At 40.0% G+C, this 24,359-nt stretch overlaps 1 long non-coding RNA gene across 1 annotated transcript; it reads right to left on the minus strand.

Moving 5' to 3' along the window:
- Positions 1-8,750, minus strand: LOC139032965 (uncharacterized). Its single transcript, XR_011485581.1, has 3 exons — positions 8,200-8,750; positions 6,828-6,993; positions 1-2,154 (listed from the first exon to the last, which is right to left on the minus strand). It is a non-coding gene; the product is annotated as an uncharacterized lncRNA (long non-coding RNA).
- Between the last annotated feature and the right edge of the window lie 15,609 nt (positions 8,751-24,359).

Consider the following 24,359-nt stretch of genomic DNA (forward strand, 5'->3'; position numbering starts at 1 on the left):
TATATTTTTACTGTATTTAATTTTTTAATTTTTATTTTATATTGGAGTATAGTTGATTAACAATGTTTTGTTAGATTTATACATATACAAGTATCTATTTTTTCCCATTTAGGCTATTAAAGAATATTGAGCAGAGTTCCCTGTTGTATACAGTAGGTCTGTTTTGGTTATCCATTTTAAATATGATAGGAATCACATCAAGTTTTTGGCTCCCCAGTGCATATAAAAGTTGTGTTGACAGTATGATATAGTCTTTTAAATGTGTGACAGTATTATGTTTGAAAACACAGTGTGTAGATTTTAATTTAAAAATGATGCTGTTGGGAAAATGGTGCTGAATAGACTTTCAGACTTAAAGTTTGTAAAAAATGGAGTATCTGTTAAGTGGCATATAACAAAATATGCTGGTATAAGGCATTGAGAAGGAATTTAGAGAATCTAATTGACTTTCTCCAGCTCTATTACCAGTCCAAGAGATAGGCTTTCTTAGCTGTCTGAGTTCCTTATTCGGCAGGATTGAGTCAGATCTGTACTCTCCAGCAGAGAGGAGCCCATTAACTGATGATGTCTCCTATGCATGTTGGGTCACGTGGAGTGATGCTAGCTGTGCTGTGTGGCATACCTAGTTTTATACCAGTTTGTTGAAAAGAAGCCTTTCCTTTTGCTTAGGTAAAATTTGAGATCGTAGGAGTGCACTCTTATAGCTCCAAAGACACATTCATAGAAAATTTCTAAGAAGAAATATGAACAGAGGAGGACAAAGATGAAGAGATTTAGAAGTGTATTCCCATATGATATCTGAAAAAGGGAAGGCAATCCAAATAAAGTTTTTTAACTGGTGATATTATATGAATGTTATTCACAAGCATTTACATCCTCACATTTTACCTGCAGCCAGATATACAGTTACTATTATATGTACTAGAATTCACAGATTTATTCAAAATGGAAAAATATTTTTAATCAGCTGTACTAAATATTAGATTCACTTCTGAACATTATGTAATTACTTATAATCAGCTGCTGATAAAGACATATCTGAAGTCGAATTATCTCTAATGTAACATTGCTTCTTGAATGTTAGCAGAAGCAGAAGTAGCTTACCTTCATTTCTGACTGACCTCCTTTACTTAAAACTAGAAATTTATCTTGTAGGAAAAAGTAAACTATATCCAAATTTCTGACTGATTCAATATGATTTTTGAAAACTAATATACTATAGTTTTTTTTTAACTCTAAAAGAGTGTATTCTAAAAAACAAAGCAAATTCATTTCCTCACCTCCTCCTTCTGCTTCAAAAACAAGCAACAGAGAAACAAAGAAATAAACGAAACACATTTCCTGCACGCACTTGTGTCTTCATTAGAAGAATAACAGGAACTGTCAATTCCCATTAACTAGTGAGTAGCAAGCAAAGTATAAGCAGAAAATTTGAGAAGTGTCAAAAGAGTACTATTATTTTACAGACCATATTTTCTCTCTATTTTGAAAAGTCTGGGAAGATATGAGCCTGCCATCCCACTATACAGATAGTAGCTTCAAGTAGGCAGTTGGACCCTACTCTGGGAAAGAAAAGGGTTGCGGGAAGAAGGCTAGTAGCTACTGATGAGCTGTGTTTATCTACACTGAGCTAGCAAATATAACCGAGGCAATACTTCCTGATTTTGGGGAATTGCCAGGTGCATGTGGATAAAGAGAAAACTTGGGGACACAGGAAGAAGAAAGGCCAATATTTGCTCTGGGTGTTGGGCTGTTAACACAATTGACGCAGATCACACTGGCTGATTAAGAAGAGGCCGGGGGCTGAGGTGCATGGAGGGGAATGGTCTCAGGATGTGGGGGGAGTTTTCACATCCTGTTACACTTGTATTTTTTTTTTTTTTTTTCAGTAAAGCTGTGGAAAATACTGGAAGGCTTGGGCAGGCAGTTGGAAAACAAAAGTTGTGCTCCTTGTAACTGTACACCTGCCTCTTCGCCAGCCGGCGTGTGCAGAAGAGAAGCAGCCCAGATGAAGATCATTTCCTCTTGTTCCCATGCCCATTTGCAATGACTGATTCTTAAAGGTCACCAGATGGCTCGCCAGCACATCTTTGTACAAGGAGTCCAGGTTTCTGTTTTGACGTTAGTCAGATATGCATGATATGCATGTGGCACCTGAGGAACAAAGAGAAGATGGGGAAGAATCAGATTTTCTTTTGGCTCAATCACTGTCAACTTGGAAACTCTGACGTGTCGGAGAGCCTTATTTGGCCTAGAGAGCCTCAACCTGGCAAAAAATTCTTTTGTAATATTTTTATACCAGAGTTTTAAAATTTTACCCCGGTTTCCCACTGTTTTAAACTTTTCCATTTTCTTCCTTCCTTTTCCTTCTTCCTTTCTCAAACCTTTTCTAGGCCCTTACTATATGCTCCAGCTGTGCAACGGCTGGGAGTGTATACAGGGCTTCCCCCGTGGCTCAGATGGTAAAGAATCTGCATGCAATTCAGGAGACCTGAGTTCAGTCCCTGGGTCGGGAAGATCCCCTGGAGGAGGGCATGGGAACCTACTCTAGTATTCTTGCCTGGAGAATCCCCATGACACAGGAGCCTGGCGGGCTCCAGTTTATAGAGTCACAAAGAGTTGGACACAACTGAGCTGCTAAGCATAGCATTATATATAAAACAGTCCTGGTATCAAGAGGGTTTACAGTATGATGAAAAATTTGGAAACAACTAGTAGCAAAACAACCTTATAAATGCCATAATTGACTCATGTACAAAGTGACATGTGTCCTAGACCATGACCTGCAAAACATTGAAAGTTCACACTGATTGATGTGTTTAGTTGCTAAGTTATGTCTGACTCTTTGTTACCCTATGGGGCTGTAGTCCGCCAGGCTCCTCTGTCCATGGGATTCTCCAGGTAAAAATATAGGAGTAGGTAGCTTTTCCATTCTCCAGGGGATCTTCCTGACTTAGGGATTGAACCTGCATCTCCTGTGTCTCCTGCATTGGCAGGAGGTGAATTGCTTGCCCACTGAGCTGTTGGACACTAACTGATATTCTAATACAACTCACCATTCAAAAAACGAACATCATGGCATCCAGTCCCATCATTTCATGGTGAATAGATGGGAAACAATGGAAACAGTGTCAGACTCTATTTTTCTGGGCTCCAAAATCACTGCAGATGGTGACTGCAGCCATGAAATTAAAAGACACTGGCTCCTTGGAAGAAAAGCTATGACCAACCTAGACAACATATTAAAAAGCAGAGACATTACTTTGCTGACAAAGGTCTGTATAGTCAAAGCTATGTTTTTTCCAGTAGTCATTATAGATGTGAGAGTTGGACCATAAACAAGGCTGAGTGCTGAAGAATTGATGCTTTTGAATTGTGGTGCCGGAGAAGACTTTTCTTTTTTTTTTGGAGAAGACTTTTGAGAGTCCCTTGGACTGCAAGGAGATCCAGTCAGTCAAATCCTAAAGGAAATCAATCCTGAATACTCGTTGGAAGGACTAATGCTGAAGCTGAAGCTCCAATAGTTTGGCCACATGATGTGAAGAGCTGAATCATTAGAAAAGTCTCTGAGAAAAGGGCCTGGGAAAGATTGAAGGCAGGAGAAGGAGGGGACAACAGAGAACAAGATGGCTGGTTGGCATCACTGACTCAACGGACATGAGTTTGAGCAAGGTCCAGGAGACGGTGAAGGACAGGGAAGCCTGGAGTGCTGCAGTTCAAGGGGTCGCAAAGAGTCAGACATGATTGATCAACTAAACAACAATACAATTAGTTCTGGTTTCTTTATTTATCTATATATTTATCAAATTTATATATTTGATCAATAAGTGGTTTTTGAGGCTTTTAATTTTTACCTTTCCATTCTTTTTAGGAAGTTCACTTTTGGAAGATTGCCTTGACTGATTTCTTTCAACCAAGATGTATTGGTTATTGTGTGCAAGCCAGGCATAGTGCTAGGATTACAGGGTTACAAATGGCTAAAAAATGTCCTTGACTTAAAATCATTCATGGTATTATGGATGAGACAGATTTTCAAAGCAATACTAGATAATTCAGTAGGTCATTTCTAGAAGTTATAGATGAGGTACTGTGGCAACACAGAGCAAGAAAAGGTTACTTTTCAGAGAAAACTTTAATTAAAAAAGATACATGCACCCTAATGTTCACAGCAGCACTATTTAAAATAGTCAAAACATGGAGGCAACCTAAGTGTCTCTAGACATTAGAGGAATGGATAAGGAAGATGGTAATATATACAATGGAACATTACTCAGTCATAAAAAGAGTGAAATAATGCTACTTGCAGCAACATAGGTGAACCTAGAGATTATCATACTAAATAGCTTATTTAGCTTATTTGCAGAGTACATCATGAGAAATTCTTGACTGGGCAAAGCTCAAGCTGGAATCAAGATTGCCAGGAGAATTATCAATAATCTCATATATGCAGATGACATCACCCTTATGGCAGAAAGCAAAGAAGAACTAAAGAGCCTCTTGATGATAGTAAAAGAGGAGAGTGAAAAAGTTGGCTTTACTCAACACTCAGAAAACTAAGATCATGGCATCTGGTCCCATCAATTCATGGCAAACAGATGGGGAAGCAATGGAACCAGTGATAGACTTTATCTTTTTGGGCTCCAAAATCACTGCAGATGGTGACTGCAACCATGAAATTAAAGATGCTTACTCCTTGGAAGAAAAGTTATGACCAACCTAGACAGCATACTAAAAAGCAGAGACATTACTTTGCCAGCAAAGGTCCATCTGGTCAAAGCTATGGTTTTTTTCCAGTAGTCATGTACGGCTGTGAGAGTTGGACTATAAAGAAAGCTGAGTGCCGAAGAATGGATGTTTGTGAACTGTGGTGTTGGAGAAGACTCCTGAGAGTCCCTTGGACTGCAGGGAGATCCAACCAGTCAATCTAAAGGAATCAGTCCTGAATATTCATTGGAAGGACTGATGTTAAAGCTGAAGCTCCAATATTTTGGCCACCTGATGCGAAGAACTGACTCATTTGAAAAGACCCTGTTGCTGGGAAAGATTGAAGAGAGGAGAAGGGAGGAGAAGGGGACAACAGAGGATGAGATGGTTGGATGGCATCACCGACTCAATGGACATGTGTTTGAGCAAGCTCTGGGTGTTGGTGATGGACAGGGAAGCCTGAAGTGCTGCAGTCCATGGGGTCGCAGAGTCAGACACAACTGAGTGACTGAACTGAACTAAACTGAAAGTAAATCATATGATATGATACTTGCTTTTATCATATGACATTGCTTAAATGTGGAATCTAAAAAAAATGATACAAATGATCTTATTTTCAAAACAGAAATAGACTCACAAACATAGACAAGAAACTTACGGTTAACAAAAGGGGAATGGGGGACGGATAAATTAGGAGTTTGGGACTAAAATGTAAAGACTACCATATATAAAATAGATTACAAGGACTAACTGTATAGCACAAGGAACTCTACTTAATATCTTGGAATAACCTATAATGGAAAAAAAATCTAAGAAAGAATATACACACACACACACACACACACACACACACACAAAACTGAATCACTTTGTTGTATACCTGAAGCTAACACAACATTGTAGATCAACTGTATTTTAATCAAAATTGAAGAAAAGAGGAAAGTTTACTTTTCTCTGATGAACTTCTTGGGAGACGAGTGGATTAGGTAAAGTCACAAAGCACAGATGACATTTGAGTTAAGTCTTGAAAATGATTGTGTCCACTAGACTGGTGGCACTGTGTTTATTTCAGATTGTACCCAAGTTTGGGTACGATGCAGTGACTTTTTTTTTTAATGGCTGTGGAATGCCATAAATAACTGAAAATTAATTATTGCCTATCCTTGTTCTTAAGTCTTCCGGTTGCCCTTACCTCTCTAGTCACGTGACTCAGATCCATCCCTTTCTTGGTTCCCAGGTGGTGGCAATGCAAGAGATGCAAGAGACACCAGCTTTAACTCTGAATTGGGAAGATCCCTTGGAGAAGGAAATGGAAACCCACTCCTGTATTCTTGCCTGAAAATTCCATGGACTGAGAAGCTTGGTGGGCTATAGTCCAAAGAATCTCAGAGTTGGACATGACTGATTGACTAAGCATATCAAGAGACAGACATGACTGAGAGCACGCACACACACACGCACACACGCACACAGATGCACACATGCATGCACACAGACGCACACACACATGCAGATGCATGCACACATGCACACACACACGCACACACACGCACACATAGACACACACACACACACACCCCTTTCTTAAGGCCCCCCTCACCTCATTCTACTCTGCACTTTCCTGACCCAGCATCTTTTAATAGTGTCTTTCAAGTTAACCCTTCACAATCTACTCACCTCTGAGCCTCATCTTATCTCCAAAAGACTCATTCATATACAGCAATGACCAAAGAACTAACTAAAGACCTCATCATACAGCAGAGGCTTTAAAATGTCAGCCTCCCCACTCTCCAACATCTTCTATAAGTGGAAGAGAACAGACCAGAAATGTATTGTTTCACTATGAATTATCCAAACAACTCCTCTACTAGTTTTCATTTTTAATCGTTTTCTTTCCTGTGAATTATTCTTGACTCCTGATGTCATATTTTTCTAGGTATGTTTATACCAGTATCACTTGTTCCTGTTGATTTGTAATTCATAGCACATATTACATTATATCACCTCTCTACAATATGTTGTTATATCACATCCCTACAATATATCATTAGGTCACATTCTTATGTGGCTGCTAAGTTGCTTCCATCATGTCCAACTCTGTGACCCCGTGGACTGAAACTCACCAGTCTCCTCTATCCACGGGATTCTCCACACAAGAATACTGGAGGGAGTAGCCAAGCCTTCTTCCAAGGGATCTTCCCAATCCAGGGATCAAACCAGCATCTCTATGTCTCCTGCATTGGCATGTGGGTTCTTTACCACTAGCACCACTGGGAAGCCATCAGATCCCTACAGTAAGACACAAATGCAATTATTGCGTACCCTGCCTGATTATCACATGCTGGTCAGAAATTATTCTACTGCCAAGCTCCCAATTTTCTTTCTTTTTTTTTTTTTTTGCTCCCAATTTTCTTAAACAGAAAGCTGAAAAGAGCAATGGAGCCTCTCAGGCTAATATTTTGTAAACTATCAAGACCAGTCTTGACTGGTCAGAACAAGTGACAATAAGGTAGGTTAGTTAACAGCAGGGAACATAAGTGCTTGGATGGTACTGAGTCTAAAGTTTGATAGGTTACCGTTGGTCAAGTTAGTTACAACCATAAATGCTGCTATTGCCTTTATTCTTTAGAGAGGCTGAACTGAAGAGACCCAACTGTTTTTCAGTTCTGAGAAGAAGCAGGCCAAGTACATTTTTAGGGCAGCTGCATTTTCTGAACTTTTCCTAAATTTTCTCTTTGAAAGTAGAGAAAATATTGCTTTCTGAGAAAAGATATGTTCTTGGAACAACTGCCGAAAGCTAAAAATAGTGGCAATTGAACATAAGAACGCCTGGAGGGGAGAAAGCCAAACTGTAGATTCGAGTTACTATATTTGACTTAAAACATACCCCCCAAAAGGAAGAAAACAAAATTCTCATAAGTTATATTAAAATTCCAGTTGCTGTTATTTGAAAAGCAGCTGTCTTTTATAGTATGAGCTTTATTTCCCTTAAAACACATAATTTCATGTTATTTATTTTTCTGAGAACTCAGTACCAATTCAACTAATACAAGACACCAGACACTACTGGTTAGATCACTAAATTTAGTTTTATGCAGGTAATCATAAAATAAAAATCAGAACATTTTACCTCAAAGTGTAAATTAACTTTCTTCACAGTTTTTAAGAATGCCAGGTTTCTTTCCAGTTTATAAAAATCATTCTTAGCATAAAGCTCGTAAAACTTCAAATGAAAAAAGTCAGCCTTGCTGATTGAAAATGGCTAATGATTTATCTGAATCCAGTGTCCTGCCCCTTTGGAATTTACTGTTTGAGTATGAAAGAGAGGATAATGACATTTTTATTTATCTGCTGGGAGACAATATCTGTGAAGCCATATATTCTATTGATGAAGCCAGAATGATCCTTTGTTTTTAAATCTTTAATCTAAGCTCACATTCTTTGTTTATCATAGTATCCTTTTTTTAGTTAATTAAGTATTGATCAATCAATTACCTTTCGGTTGCCCTGGGTCTTTGTTGCTGTGCACGGGCTTTCTCCAGTTGCCAAGAGTGAGGGCTGCTCTTTGCTGTGGTGTGTGGGCTTCTAGCTGCGGTGATCTTTGTTAAGGAGCAGAGGCTTTGGTGCATCGGCTTCACTAGTTGCAGATGTGGGCTCAGAGGTTGTGGGGCATGGCAGTAGTTGCCCTGTGGCATATGGAATCTTCCTGGACCAGGGATTGAACTTATGTCTCAGGCAATGGCCAGTGGATTTCTAGCCGCTGTACCACTAGGGAAGTCCTAAGACAATATTCTTTCATTTTGACAGTAAGTGACACTGTGAACAACATTCTAGCTGCACATTTATCTTCAGACTAATCCAGTGGATGCCATTAATCTTTGGACAGTAGCGATAACACTGGCAGTTCTCCTGCTGTTCCATGCTGGTTGCTTCTGAGCTCAATGATGTATTTTCTTTGCTATGGAAACAAATAGATTCTGAGGGTCCAAGGAAATGAAGCATGATATTTGTCCCAGGAGTTCACAGTTTATTGCCTGGGTTTTTTGTTAATGGATCATTCATCTCTGTCATTGACTGGGGTAATTCAGTAAAGCCATCATTCATGCTCTTAATCCTTCCCCACCTAGCACCCACTTAATCATTTGGGCCATCTTATTTTTTGAAAGGGCTTCCCTGGTGGCTCAGATGGTAAAGAGTCTGTCTGCAATACAGAAAACCCAGGTTCAGTCTCTGGGTTAGGAAGATCACCTGGAGAAGGAAATGGCAGCCCACTCCAGAATTCTTGCCTGGACAAGAATTCTTGCCACGACAGAGGAACCTGGCAAGCTACAGTTCATGGGATTGCAAAGAGTCAGACATGACTGTGAGAGACTAACACTTTTCCACTTTTCATTTTTGAAAGCAAGTCACGTTTAAATTTTGGATGAGACATCAAAGTGGGTGCAATGTAATATTAGGTAAAATTTATTATACTGTTAAAGAGCCATGTGAGAAATCTGTGGTTTATCAGGGATTGATAATGTATTCAAAACCATGGGGGTTAGGTAGAGTACAAGGTCCATTTGTAAAGTATCCAATAAAATAGCTCAAGGGGTTGCGGGCATTTAAAGTAGGGCTTCATCCACTGAACGCTTTTGGTTAATCTTTAAATAATGGGAATTATAAATGTTGTCAAAAGCCTAATTTGTTTTCTTGAGCAATCCCAGTTTCAATGGTAGAAACATTTTCTTTATATATTAGGAGTGCCTTAGAAGCAAAGGCACTCCTTATTCCTCATTTGTGGCTCAGCTGGTAAAAATCTACCTGCAATGTGGGAGACCTGGGTCCCCTGGAGAAGGGAAAGGCTACCCACCCCAGTATTCTGGCCTGGAGAAATCCATGGACTAAGTCCATGGGATCGCAAAGAGTCGGACAGGACTGAGCAACTTTCACACTTTCACTTGCTTCTAAGGCACTCCTTAGTCCTCATTTATTAAAATACACCCTCTCTTGTGATCATAAACCAGATGCAGTGACTATTAATAAGGAGATAAAAAATATCTAACTCTCAATACATTCCTGTGAAAGAAGCAGGTGACATATACCATTACCTATTTTAACTAAAAGATGAATGTTACCATTTATTCACTGAATACCCATTAATGTGTGACAGAAATCTTAGATGTTGGAGATACACATCTCTGATTCGAGAAGAACTAAAAATCAGAGATACACTTCTCTGATTCGAGAAGAACTAAAATTCAGTGCAGAGTCTAGTGTGGAGATTATAAAATGATAAACCATGGTAAGATGTAGGCATCACAAATGTTTGTTTTGATCCGCATAGATTAAAAAAATACTGATATAGTTGAAATAGATACTTTTCTCTCCAAATCCAGATTTCCAGACTTTTATTGAAAACCTAACATTGGGCTACTGCCTAGGGGAGACATGTGTTCTTCAGTTTCTTCCACTTCCTGGCAAATACACCAGCCCACTTCCTTAATTTATATGCAATAGGAATGCAAAGGCGTGAGGGTGAGAACCTGTAACACTCAGGGATTCAAGTGAAAGGTGATAGGGAGGCTAGTAAGCATAATTTCAGGATGGTTCCAAGATGCTCACCTCCTGATATCATTCCTGTGATTATGTTCTGTTATATGACAAAGGGGAGATGATCCAGATTGTGCTAGTCTAATCACACAAGTCCTTGAAAAACAGAGTTTTCTCTACCAGGGAGCAGAGGAGAAAATCAGAAGGATTTAAAGAATGAGAAGCACTCCACCCATAAAGATGGGCGCTGCCATTTGAAGATGGAAGGGCAGAGGTGAGGGCTGCCTCTAGAAGCTACAAGTGGCTCCCAGCTATCAACCAGCAAGAGGATGATGACCTCTGTCCTGAAGCTGTGAGCAACTGAATTCAGCCAACAACTTGCATGAGTCTGGACTGAGATTCTTCATCCAGAGCCTCCAAAAAGAGCCAGTCCAGCAAGTACCTTGATTTCAGCCTTGTGAGACCCGGAGCAGAAAACTAAGGGGAGCTCAGTGAGACTTCTGACCTACCAATCAGTAGGACAATAGATGGGTGTTGTTATAAACCACCGAGTCTGTGGTCAAGTATTGTAACAGTAGTCGCAAAACAATTCAAGTGAGGAAATAGCTAAAGTCAACTTGGGTGATTAGAAACATATCTCACTTTAAGTGAGATAGTGAACATAAGAGATGAAATCAGATCAAAAAACCCCCAAAAACTATGGTTCAATTTTGCTTTGGAATCAGATCCTTGAAAGAGCCATGCAGTTTTATTCACTCATTAATTCAAAAGTATTTATGGTGCATATACTAAGCACTGGGTTTGGTTTAGTGGATACTGATAAAATTGACCTATATCCAATTTCCCACACATAGTAAGCACTCAGTGTTACACTGAACTAAATGCTTTTAAGAAGCCTGAGTTTGGTGCCTTAAAATTCTTAGGTTATACAGTGAATAAATATCTGTATCATCACAACCCCTACCCCCACTCCCACCAAGCTGCTTTTATCACTTTCTTATTTTTTTTCACATGTATTTATCTCATTTACTCCTGAACACAGAAACACAGTAGTTTATTTTTTTTACTCTCAATTTAGGCATTATACTGTGTGTATGTTTGAAAATTGTAAGTTCACCTTTCATTCATTCAATTCTGAATGGCGAATTCAATGCAATTCACCTTGGACTGATGGACTGGACAGACTGGGTTCTCTTGTCTGCAGGCTGTTCCTCTGCCTAAAATCCACAGCAGAGGGTAGGCCCTGGATTGCATCCCCTGATGGGCCATCACGATGCATCCATAGAGATACATCAAGCTGGTCAGGAAAGGATCTTATGCCATACTAAAGGGTTTTTTTTTGTTTGTTTGTTTTATATATTTACATTGCAACAGGAAAGATATAGGGCTCTTTGCAAGACTTCCCTTGGGGTTCTGTTTCAGATTCACTGGAAATTTTGTTTTGGTATGGAGAAAGACTCCAGATCTCTTAAGATTTACTTGGATCATGAATTTCTCTAACCATTATTGGTATAAAAACTAACAATGAATAGCAAATAAAAAATTGGGGGAAAAAGGCATAGTCACATGTTCCTGCCTTCATGATCTTCTTGTCTTACTCCAGCTTGTCTTAAATCATTTGGTACCTCTATTTTCATTAGACTGTTTTAATAGAAATGGAATTTTTTAAAAGGAGAATTTTGGTTCCTAAAATTTGACTTAATCCAATTAGAGAAAGGAATGTGTGTGCAAGCGTGAGTGCTCAGTTGTGTCCAATCTTCATGATCCCATGGAAAAGTTGCCTGGCAGACTCCTCTGTCCATGGAAACTTCCAAGCAAGAATACTGGAGTGGGTTGCCATTTCCTACTTCAGGGGATCTTCCCGACCCAGGGATTGAACCTGTGTCTCCTATGGCTCCTGCACTGGGAGGCAGATTTGTTACCACGGTGCCACCAAAGCAAGGAATAGAAACAGACAAAAGAGATTTTAAAATAAACGCATAAACAATCTCACTGAAACATATAATTATTAAGTAGCCTTTCAGTTCAGTTCAGTCGCTCAGTCGTGTCCGACTCTTTGCGACCCCATGAATCGCAGCACGCCAGGCCTCCCTGTCCCTCACCAACTCCTGGAGTTTACTCAAACTCATGTCCATTGAGTCGGTGATGCCATCCAGCCATCTCATCCTCTGTCATGCCCTTCTCCTCCTGCCCCAAATCCCTCCCAGCATCAGGGTTTTTTCCAATGAGTCAGCTCTTCGCATCAGGTGGCCAAAGTACTAGAGTTTCAGCTTCAGCATCAGTCCTTCCAACGAACACCCAGGACTGATCTCCTTTAGGATGGACTGGTTGGATCTCCTTGCAGTCCAAGGGACTCTCAAGAGTCTTCTCCAACATCACAGTTCAAAAGCATCAATTTTTCAGTGCTCACCCTTCTTCAGTCCAACTCTCACATCCATACATGACCACTGGAAAAACCATAGCTTTAACTAGACGGACCTTTGTTGCCCTTAGAGTACTGCAAATTAGCAATGTTTTAAAAAGTTACACAGAATGTTTATAGGTAATAATAGAATGGTATGACAATTATATAAATTAATAGGCATCTTGATAATATTGAAAAATATTTGAAAATAGGCGTATGTAAATATGGATATCTTAAAGCCATTTACAAACACTCATTGAAAGAAAAGCTAAGACTCTCGCAGCATCTTCATAACTGCCTTCTCCCCATTTACCATGTCAGAAAAGACTCTTCAGTTAATTATGCAAAACATTAACCTTCTCCAAACTTGTGTCCTATATTCTAGACTCATATTATTCTGTCTTTTCCATAGTTTATCAATAACAGAAAAATTCACATTTATGCTTCTGTTTTAGTATTTTTTGTTCATGGTCTCCAATTCCCGAATAGAATATGAACTCCTTGAAGAAGTTTTTCCTTTCCACATTTAATCACCAATGTCTAATACCTAGCAGATATAAACAATTATTTGTGCATAGATTAACTTGCTTTTCAGATATGGTAAATAATTTTGCCAAACATATAAAAAGGTATAAAAATTAGAAATAGACAAAATCACGAAGATATAATTCTTTAATCTCTTTGTTTTGGTGTAGTAGAAAAAGTAGTATATTTAGAATATGTGTTACTGGTTTGTCCATCTATCCAGCCATCCATCCAGCCATCCAGCCAAGGAACATGTACTGAGAACTAGCAAATGCAGACACCCCTCCCTTTCTTTCACTTACTTGTTTAATTTACAATCTGGTTGGAAATTTTTTCTTTTCTATAAGACAGTGACAAGGATCCCCATGTATTTCTTCCAGGAAGTCTATGTGAGAGTGCTTTGAAAACTGTTGTTACCCTATAATAGTAAAATATATTATTATTATGACTAACATGTTATCACTAGAAATGAATATATTCATATAAATGGGGGCCAGAAATTCATGGACTTGTATTCAGATATTTCCACAGCTCTCATATATGCTCAGGCAAAAGGAGGGTAAAGATAAATGTCTGTAAAATTTTTCATGAAAGAACAAATCATATACTATGTGATGGATAAAGCTTCACTGTTCATTTATTTTAAAGTTCACTTATTTTACAAATAAGTATTGTACCAAGACTACATACAAAACATTATGTAAGACTTCCCATGTGAAATGAGCTTTTAGAGAAGGCAATTTAAGCATCAGCCTGTGCTATTCCAAATCTTTAAAAGATCAATTGATCAAGTGATTTCAAATAGTTTCACATTCCTAATTATTTAAACAAAGTCTAATTATCGTCTTGCTCCCACTTTCAACCCAGGATTCTAACATCATATAATGCTGATAGTAGGTCACAGTTTTAGAATACTTCATTTGTGTCAGTAATGAGTATTTCTCTACTTGCATTATAACATTTAATATGTGCAACAAATCTAAAGGATAAATATTCTCATCTCATATGTTGGCAACAATGCCTTTAAAGACACATTCTTAGCCACTATTTTGCACTACCTCAGGTTTGTTCTCTGAATGCTTATATACCTGATTTCATATATAGATTAGTGGCTAACAGCATGATATGTCATTGGTAATTGCTCTCCTGATGGAGCCCAGGTCCTAACTTGTGCATATAGATCAGAGAAACATACAGTAACCAGAATTCTGTAAACATAGGAAACTTTCCAACTTGTCTTTCCCGTATATCACATTTTTGGCAGCATAAAAAAGTGGATCCATTTTATGTGGAAAATATAATAATACCTCTGCAAAGCTTGGACTGTTTCAAAGCTTTTCAAGCCAAAGCCTGCAGCAAATGCTTCTTTGACATCACACAGCTGAGGGTATCCTAGCATGTCTGCCTCTAATGTGTTCAACAAGAGTGATATCGATCACACTACCTTCTGTGCTCGGGAAGCTTGCTGGATTCAGCAATGGGTCTTCCTCCTCACTTATTGCTCATGCGCAAATGCAACAATCATTCAAAAAATAGGAAGAATGTCCTGGGCTTCCCAGGTGGCTCAGTGGGTAAAGAATCCGCCTGTAATGCAGAAGACACAGGTTCGATCCCTGGGTCGGGAAGATCCCCTGGAGGGGGGATGGCATGGCAACCTACTCCAGTATTTTTGCCTGGAGAATCCTGTAGACAGAGAAACCTGGTGGGTTACAGTCCATAGGGTTGCAAAGAGCCAAACAGGACCTAAGTCTCTGAGCGCACTCACACACACACACACACACACACACACACACACACACACACAAGCATGTCCTAGTTCTAATAAGAGAACCATTATAAGAAGGAAATTCTCCATAGCTCAATATGATAAAAATCAGATGTGATGTTTTCCTATTAACATAAGTAGAACTTTCATTGAAATCCTTGCCGGAGAGAGATAAGAACAGATAATGGTTGCACAGAAGTTGGCTTTGCTGAAACTGAGATAAGCCAAGAAGGACGTTATCTATTAGCGGCCTCATTTGAAGCCTGCGCCAGAGGTTCCTTGTGCAAAGTGGAGTACTATGTCTGTAGTTGCTACCTGTTCAAGGGTGAAATAAGTTCATTTCAGTTCAATTCAGTCGCTCAGTCGTTATCTGACTCTTTGCCACCCCATGGCCTGCAGCATGCCAGGCTTCCTTGTCCATCACCAACTCCCAGAGCTTGCTCAAACTCATGTCCATCGAGTCAGTGATGCCATCCAACTATCTCATCCTCTGTTGTCCCCTTCTCCTCCTGCCTTCAATCTTTCCCAGCATCAGAGACTCTTCCAGTGAGTCAGTTCTTCGCATTAGGTGGCTAAAGTATCGGGGTTTCAGCTTCAGCAAGTTCAGAATTCATCTAATCAGTAGCATAAAACGAAGAATACACAAATAAGGATGCTATAATGACCTATGGTAATGGAGTACACAATAGTATAGTTGCATTATGTAACCGTATGAAACAAACTTCGAGCTTTTTTTTTTTTTTTAAGTTTATTTACTTAGAAAAGGAAGAACTACATGAAGGCTTTAGGAGTACTTCCGAGTAGAAGAAACACATCCGTTTAAGACGTTTTTAGATGTTGCCACAAGGTGGCGCAAGTCCAGTTCGGCTTGGTTGCCTTGCAACAAGCAGAGGACTGAGGAAGCTTGGAAGCGCAAAGAGCCCCCTCGGAGAAGGTGAAGCCGAGGCCTGGAGCAGCCTGTGGGGGACGTGGTGGTGCTGGAGTCGGGCGGGGAAGTGATGGAAAGTTTGTTTACAAACAGGGAAACTTGGGACCCGCCTGTGGTGTTTTCTCCAGAGGCGAGCTCCTCTCTTCAGGACAGAGTTGCTTCTTGCACCTCTTCCTCCTAACACGAATCTCTGTTTTCCTTCCTAAACCTCTCTCTGAGATGCCTTTCTGGTCTTCAGAAGTGACCACACGATGTATACACCCTGCGGAGCGCAAGGTTTCTCCTTCAGTCATAACACATTTTTGAGGTGAGTCCATGAATACTTTCATAGACCGTGAACTGCCCCAGGACTGGAACCTGTAACCAGTGATCCAAACAGACTACTTCCCACTGATCAGGTGTTCTGCCTTTAACCCACATTCCTCCCTTCTTCGCTGGAGGGAACTGGGAGAGTACGTGGAAGGGTAGTTACATCAAAGCAACGTTCCACAGGCTTGACGTCTTTGGAGGAGCATCCAGGTGTTTCAACATTTTCCGTCTGCGTTGTCAGTTAGCGTTGCCAGAGCAGGGCAACCCCTGAGGAAGTCAACCTGGAGGGTCCCCTGTGGGGTGTTGGTTTTCCTTTTCCCAGAGAAAGATCTGGGGGTGAGACAAAGTCCTGCTGTTGTGACTGAGTCACCTTCTTTGAGGTGGTTGGCGTTCCTACTGATGTGCATAGTTGAGATTTAGCAGCCTAAAACAGCACTTAGAAAACTTCATTTTTTTTTTTCTGGTAAACATTACTCACTCTCATAGCAAGTGTTCCTCTGTTAGATTACTATTAAGCGGGGCTATTCCCCCAAAATAACTGATATATAATTTTGGAGTGAAAGAGCTGCCTCATAAATACACACATGTCTTGGCTCAGTTCAAAGCTGGTGTTTGACCGGTCTTCGTGCTTTTGGGCCTGGTGATCAATACAGTGGGTCTTGCCATCCTCTGAGCTTTTCCCTGTAGCTGCAGTGGCAGGTACAGCAAGATAAACACCAAAAGAAAAGCTGGTCAAAGTCCTCCTGCTGTTTTAAAGAGGAGTTCTGTTACATTTAGGAAATGTCTCTGCAGGAAGTAGAATTCAAAATGGATCATGGGTATGGAGCATGTGCAGAGACTGAGTTCCAGGTTTGCAATCATGATGTTAATAAAAGCCAACATTCACTGAACGCTCAATATGTGCTAAGCATGGTGCTGTGGACGCCACACATTTACTCTTCACAGCAGCCCCGTGAATTAGGTACTTTCATTACCTTATTTTATAGAGAAGATGATCATGGCACAGGAAGGTCAAACAGCCTGTCTGAAATCACGTAGCTGCTAAATGGTTGAGAAAGGATGTGCAAGCTGCCAGGTCATGTTACATAACCCAGTCTCTTACCACACAGTACAAGCTCTGTCTGGAATTCTGCAGATAAATGTAATTGTACAGGAATGGGGTAAATGAGCTTATTGCTTTAGTACCTAGTCTATTAAGGAATTCATCCTTTTGGTAACCTTTTATTTTTGGAATATAATTGCAAACCAGGAATTAAAAAATACAGCAGCTGTGGGCTCCTAAAAACACACCCAATCAAGGCACTAAGGCGCAGTTTCAGGATTCTTGGGAGGGCATAGCTGGCCCTCACTTCAACTGTATTTACTGTTATCACACATACATCACAGTTATTACCATATCACACAACTTATCTATGGCTGCTATAGACGTAAATAGTTTCCAAATTGAAAGCAATTCAGATGTGTAGTCTTTTACATGCTCAGACTTTTACATGTTCATAAGAGAGTGAGTCATTGACTTCTATATGCATAGAAAATGATGAGAAAAAAGCTAAATGAGAAAAAAAATTTATAGGTTTAGTGCAAAGGCCCAAATCCTTATCAATTTTAATAAACACCGGAGCCATTATATCCTTGCAATAAAGCTTATTTAGAAATGTTCGTGTGGGTGACAGTAAGTGATGAAGAAAATCTCAAATGATGTTTGATTACTGGTTCAAAAAGAAGAAAACATAAGATACTGTTTGGAAAGATTTCTATTTAAGTTGGTTACTTTTGAAACTGACATGTTATACTTAAGGGAATAAACGCCCTGTTACAACCTAAGTTCATCTGTCCACTGTGATGTTCCCTCTGGGGTCCGTGTGGTTAGGGTTGATTGTGTTTTTCGCTTCTATAAGACAGCAGACCTTCTGAAACAAATGTCCTTCCTCGTGACTTTGCACAGGGAGAGTTGTGCCTGTTGGGTACACAGGACCATCTCGTCAAGTGGGGTTGCCGGCAGGAAGGGACCTTTTAGGGTAAATCCAGCTCAGAAAGCCCCATCAGGGGGTGGGGCTGATGGGAGGTGGTGTTTCTGTCTACAGAACTTCAAAGAAGCTTCTTTTACCGTGATAGATGTAAAAAAAAAAACAACAACAAAAAAAAAAACCATGATTCACACATTACCAAACAGATGTGCATACATTATTTTATGTTTAAAGCCTCAGGATTCAGACTTATCTTGCCAGCAACTGATAAAGTTTTTGTTAAAATGCTGACTCTCTTAATAAGGCACTAGAAGTCTCAGCCTGAGAAGCAAAACTATACAAGCACATTTCTCTTCATCACTTTAAAAACAGGCATCCTAGTATAGATTTTAGTAGTGTCTTTACTATTACATAGGAAGCAAAAATGTGAGAAACATTCTCTTGATACTTGGCTCTATTTCACATACTTACTCTGAACCCTGAAATTTTGGGAAATGAGTACTTTTTTTTTTTTTTTTTTTTAACAAATAATTGCATCAAAATATCCATAAAAAATCTACTTTATTCTGCTTTTTTCCATCACAACTCTCAAGTTTTCTGAAAAAAACATAACAGTTAAATGTCACTCTGGGAGTTTATGTAGTAAAACTAGATGGAAACTTCTTATTAATTTGTTTTTATGTGACAACCAGAAAACTTTGCTGTTAAGCTGAATACTGAGTCTAGAACACAGAGAAGGCTTTTTTTTTTTTCTTTCCTCTCGAGAAGAGAAACATGTCAACAAACACTCAGGACCTACTGTAGATCCTTCTAGATTCTAGTCCTACACCACGCACAGAGAATACACTAGTGAGGAAACGGGAGAAGCTGTAGGTTCAGAGTCTGATGGGAGGCAAATATGTGCCTAATTGCCTAAGAGCTTAGGAAGTATCTTTCAGGTAGCCTACTGCCAGGAAGAAAGGAGCTCGAGAACACGGAGAAGAAGCAAGTTGCTCTCTGGGCAGGAAGTGGGGAGGGAGGGGATCTCGAGGTATAGAAGTTAAGATCCAAAAAATAAAAAAGAAGTTAAGATCCACAAGTGTGCTCTCTATTTGTGTGTCTCCGTTCCTTCCCTGCAAACAGGTTTATCAGCCCCATTTAAAAAAATATTTTAAAGTGGGATGAATGGAGGAAGTAGCATGGACATATATACACCGTGCATGCATGCTAAGTTGCTTCAGTTGTGCCTGACTCTGTGCAACGCTATGGACTGTAGCCCACCAGATGTCTCAGTCCATGAGATTCTCCAGGCAAGAATACTGGAGTGTGTTGCCATTTCCTCCTCCAGAGGATCTTCCCGACCCAGGGATTGAACCTGCATCTCCTGCATTGCCAGTTGGGTTCTTTACAACCTGTGCCACCTGGGAAGCCCATATATACACTACCATGTGTAAAATAGATAGCTGGTGATAAGCTGCAGTGTAACACAGGGAGCCCAGGCCAGTGCTCTGTGATGACCTAGGGGTGTGGGAATGGTTGTGGGGGGTTGACTCAGGAGGAAGATGATATATGTCTAAGTACGGCTGATTTGCACTATTGTATAGTAGAAACCAACACAAACATTGTAAAGCAATTTTCCTCCAATTAAAAAGTAAATTAAAAAAATAAACAGAGGCAAAGAAAACAAACAAACAAACAAACAAAAGGTTAAGATCCCAGTTCTGAATTCAGCCAACAGACATGGCTGAAACCCAGCCCTCCAACTTCATAGTAAGGGAACTGTGGGCAAATTACTTATCTTCTCTGTGCCTTTTCTATAATATGGGAATAATGACAGGACCCTCCTCCTTGGGTTGTTTTGAACAGTAAATGAGATCATGTGTGGAAAATGGGAGCTAGGTACCAGTATAGGGTTGCCCTTAATAAATGTGAATCAAAAATAAAGGGAAAAAGGGCTCTTTCTACAGAGGAAGAGACTTGAGTTTGGTTGAAGGATGGCTAGATGGACAAAAGTGAAGACAGAGGAATATGAGGAAGAAAAGTACATGGAAGGAATTGTTTGGGAAAAAAGCAATATGTCTGCGGGCTTCCCTGGTGGTTCAGTGGGAAAGAATTCATCTGCCATTGCAAGAGGTGCGCATTAGATCCCTGGGTCAAGAAGATCCCCTGGAGAAGGAAATAGTGACCCTTTCCAGTATTCTTGCCTGGGAAATCCCACGGACAGAGGAGCCTGGTGGGCTGTCGTCCACGGGTTCTCAAAAAAGTCAGACACGACTTAGGGACTAAATAGCAACACAAAATGCCTATAGTAACTGGTATATAGCCTGCATAAGGCAAGGAGAAGTGACCCTAGTGGTAAAGAACCTGCCTGCCAAAGCAGGAGACATAAGAGATGCAGGTTCGATCCCTGGGTTGAGAAGATCCCCTGGAGTAGGAAATGGCAACCCAGTCCAGTATTCTTGGCAAGAGTCTCTGTCTTTGGGGAGAACCCCAAAGAGGGAGGCTGGCGGGCTATAGTCCATAGGGTTGCAAAGAGTCAGATATGACTGAAGTGATTTAGCATGCACACATAAATTAATAATGCCAGTGAAAATAAAAATTTGGTGCATCACCACCCACACTTACAATTTAGAGGGAAAAAATATCAAGTAAAAGTTATGGGCTTGATTATGTGCCTGAGTGCCTAGCACTGACTGGGCATAAAATAGATGTTTATAGTAACTATAAATTGGGAATTTAAATATAGCAGCTATAAATCTTAGACTTCCTTTCAGGCTGTACTCTGTGTGATATGACCAACATCCGACAGGAATAATCATCCCTTTATGGTTTCTTCCCTTGATTTCCAGGATACTGCACATTCATGTTTTTCTTCTTATTGCCATGTTAGCTGTGTCTGATTTTGTCACATTCAACAAGGAGATACTGGCAGCTCTCCGTTTGGGAAGAATCTACCATACAAAACACCATGGAACTTGGACACTTTGTCCCCTTCTCTGCAAGGCTTCTCTAACGACCAGTTTACACACTGCTCTCTCCTGGTGTGTTGGTTATTCTACCTGCCCACCTCCATCCACTTATCGTCTGACTTTCTTGCCTTTTATCCCCTATATCCTGGGCCGTCGTATCTCTTCTTTTTTCAGTCTTCTGTGATTCCAAGCAAGCCATATAAGATGTAATTTCAATAGAATCAAAAGGATTATGGGATGAAGCTGTGTAAGCAGCGTGGTTGCATGGAGCACAGATGCAGAATGACTTCCCATGGCGTCGGCTTCTCACTCTGGGGCAAAGAGCCTGGAAAACTAGCACTTGCCTATATAGGGAATGTAATCTCAGCAGTCTGCCACAATTCTGGCTTATCTTCCTCACCCATCATGAAATCACTCCCTATAATATCAGAAGATTTATAAATGTATGTCTTTTAAGTCTCTGGTATTCTGTGATAGCAGTCTGGGCTTTGGTCTTCCAAGGTCACTCCAGTCTCTGTAATCTGCCTCCCTTGTCTCTCTCTGACTTTGGCACTTTGGCTGCCTTGTATAAGGATTCCTGTGGTTACAATGGGTCCACCAGGATAATCTCCTCATCTGAAGATCTTTAGCTGAATCATACCCACAAAGTCCTTCCTTCGGTATCAGATAAAGTAACCTTTGCATACGTGTGTGCTCAGTCACGTCCAACTCTGTCCATGGGATTTCCCAAGCAAGAGTACTGGAATCGGCTGCCGTTCCCTCCTCCAGGGGATCTTCCCAACCCAGGGGTCGAAACTGTGGCTCCTGTATCTCCTGCATTGGCAGGTTGACTTTACTACTGGGCCACCTGGGAAGTAATCTACCCAAATTCTGGGGACTGGGACATGGGCAACTTTTTTTTTTTTTTGGTGATGGGGGTGTTATTCTATCTTCCATAGTGTCTTAGTGTGAAATACTAAAGTTTAATATCCAGTAGACCCAGACCATCCAACAGAAACCATGAGGAAACCAGTTTTCCATAGTTAACCTTTTATTGAGTAGCGACAATGTGCCAAGCTGGATAAGATTTGTGGGAAATGTAGAACCATAGCAACAGCAAACAATAACAAATACCACAGCCACCCAAACGTGAAGGACTTTTACATACCAAGCAGTTGAAATAAATTCTCTCTAAGTTTCACAAGAATTCTAAAAGATTTTATCTCCATTTTACAAGTGCAGAAGCCAAAGCTCAAAATGGATGAAACAGCAAGAACTGGAATTTGAACATGGATTTTCTTACTTCCAAATGTAAACCTTGGAACTAAAATATAAAGTTTTTTGCCTTTCCCCTCACTTTTTTTCCATCAAGATACCTGAGGGCTTTTCCTATGTCCACGTCAATAAAGAACTACTTTTATTCATTCATTCATCAACTCGCTGTGTATGAAGATGTGGGTTCAACAGATCTGACCCCTGCTCTCACATGAGTTATAGTTTGGTCTAGCCTGAATGTGAATGTTACTGCAGCAACATAATTCTTTTTTGCTTTGTCCCTTTCTTTAATTTTCTAGATTAAAATATATTTTTAAAAATTTTTTGGTGAGATTTGACTATTTCCTGAAGGGAAGGAGAACAACCTGCTGGTAAGTCAGGTTTTGATTATACCATGGTATAAAACCTATTTTTCAAGTAATAGTTGAGGTCACAGGTAGTGACTTGGAAAAAGAGACAGAAATTTTGTTTTGAACTAGAGAGAGTTATCACTAAAGAGATGGTGACCATTCAGCAAGATATATGTGTGCAAAAGAATTAGAATCTCATTAATATGAAATTTCCTTCTGACTCAATGAATGGAGACTTTGTAAGAGAATTAGTTTGCTTTGTAGACAATAGAGAAATAAATTATTTCTTGAGCCTAGGATTTATAACTGCTCTGTTTAAAGAAAGTTAACTGATATCTGTTAAGGATCTTATATGTGCTGAGAAAAGTCCTAGGCAATTTGACATAATCTCATAAATCAATATCTTTCACGTGATGTTTGAAATTCCAGATGGAAGTTGGGAGTGGTAAAGCACTAAACCATGATCTTCCTTCAGTTGGAATTTTACTTCTTGCTTATGTTAAAAAATGGTCTGAAGGTGTGAAATATACAACTGAGAAATAAATTATTTTCTAACTAACCAAGTTCACTGGAGTGTTATTTATTTCTCATCGACTAATATGCGTCATTGAAAGAGATAGTATGCTCTGGGGAGGAGAGTTGAATAGATTAGAAGAGGTTTGTTAAAGTTGGGATTTGTGTATTAAAAGCTATCATGGGTTGAATTATGTTCCCCTCAAAATTAAATCTTAATCTCCAATACTTCAGAATGTGAATTTATTTGGAAACAGAGTCACACACACAGGTAGAACTCCACGTGAATATCAAGGCAGAGATTGGAGTGATGTGTTTAGAAGATATAGGATAGTGTGCAGGCTCAGTTGTGTCTGATTCTGCAACCCCATGGGCTATAGCCCACCAGGCTCCTGCGTCCTTGGGATTTTCCAGGCAAGGATACTGGAGACTCTGTGGGAGAAGGCGAGGGTGGGATGATTTGAGAGAATAGCATTGAAACAAGTATATTATCATATGTGAAACGGATCGCCAGCCCAGGTTGGATGCATGAGACAGGGTGCTCAGGGCTGGTGCACTGGGATGGCCCTGAGGATGGGATGGGGAAGGAGGTGGGAGGGGGGTTCAGGATGGGGAACACATGTACACCCATGGCAGATTCACGTCAATGTATGGCAAAAACCACCACAATATTGTAAAGTAATTAGCCTCCAATTAAAATAAATTAAAAAAAGAACACTGGAGGAGGTTGCCCTTTCCTCCCCCAGGGGATCTTCCCGACCTAGGGATCGAATCTGTGTCTCCTGTGTTTCCTGCATTAGCAGGCAGATTCTTTACCACTGGGAAGGATGCCAAAGATTCCTGACAAACCATGAGAAGAGGAGGGGGACAAGGAAGAGATTCTTTCTTACAACCCTCAGAAGAAATCAGCGCATCTGACGCCTTGGTCTTGGACTTCTAGCTCTAGAACTGTGAGACACTAAATTTCTGTTGTTTAGCCCATTGAGTCTGTAATGTGTTGTTACAGCAACCCTCAGAAACTAATGCAATAGTTGAACTTTTTAGGGTAGAAGTGTTTGATTTAATAAAATCCTGTTAAATCTACACAACCCAGCCCCAAATCATTTTATTGGGGTAGCTAAAAACTTTCTCCTTCTTTTCTGTCAATTTTGGTTTTTACT

Source organism: Odocoileus virginianus, chromosome 34 (genome assembly GCF_023699985.2).
Source record: "Odocoileus virginianus isolate 20LAN1187 ecotype Illinois chromosome 34, Ovbor_1.2, whole genome shotgun sequence".
Classification (NCBI taxonomy): Eukaryota; Metazoa; Chordata; class Mammalia; order Artiodactyla; family Cervidae; genus Odocoileus; species Odocoileus virginianus.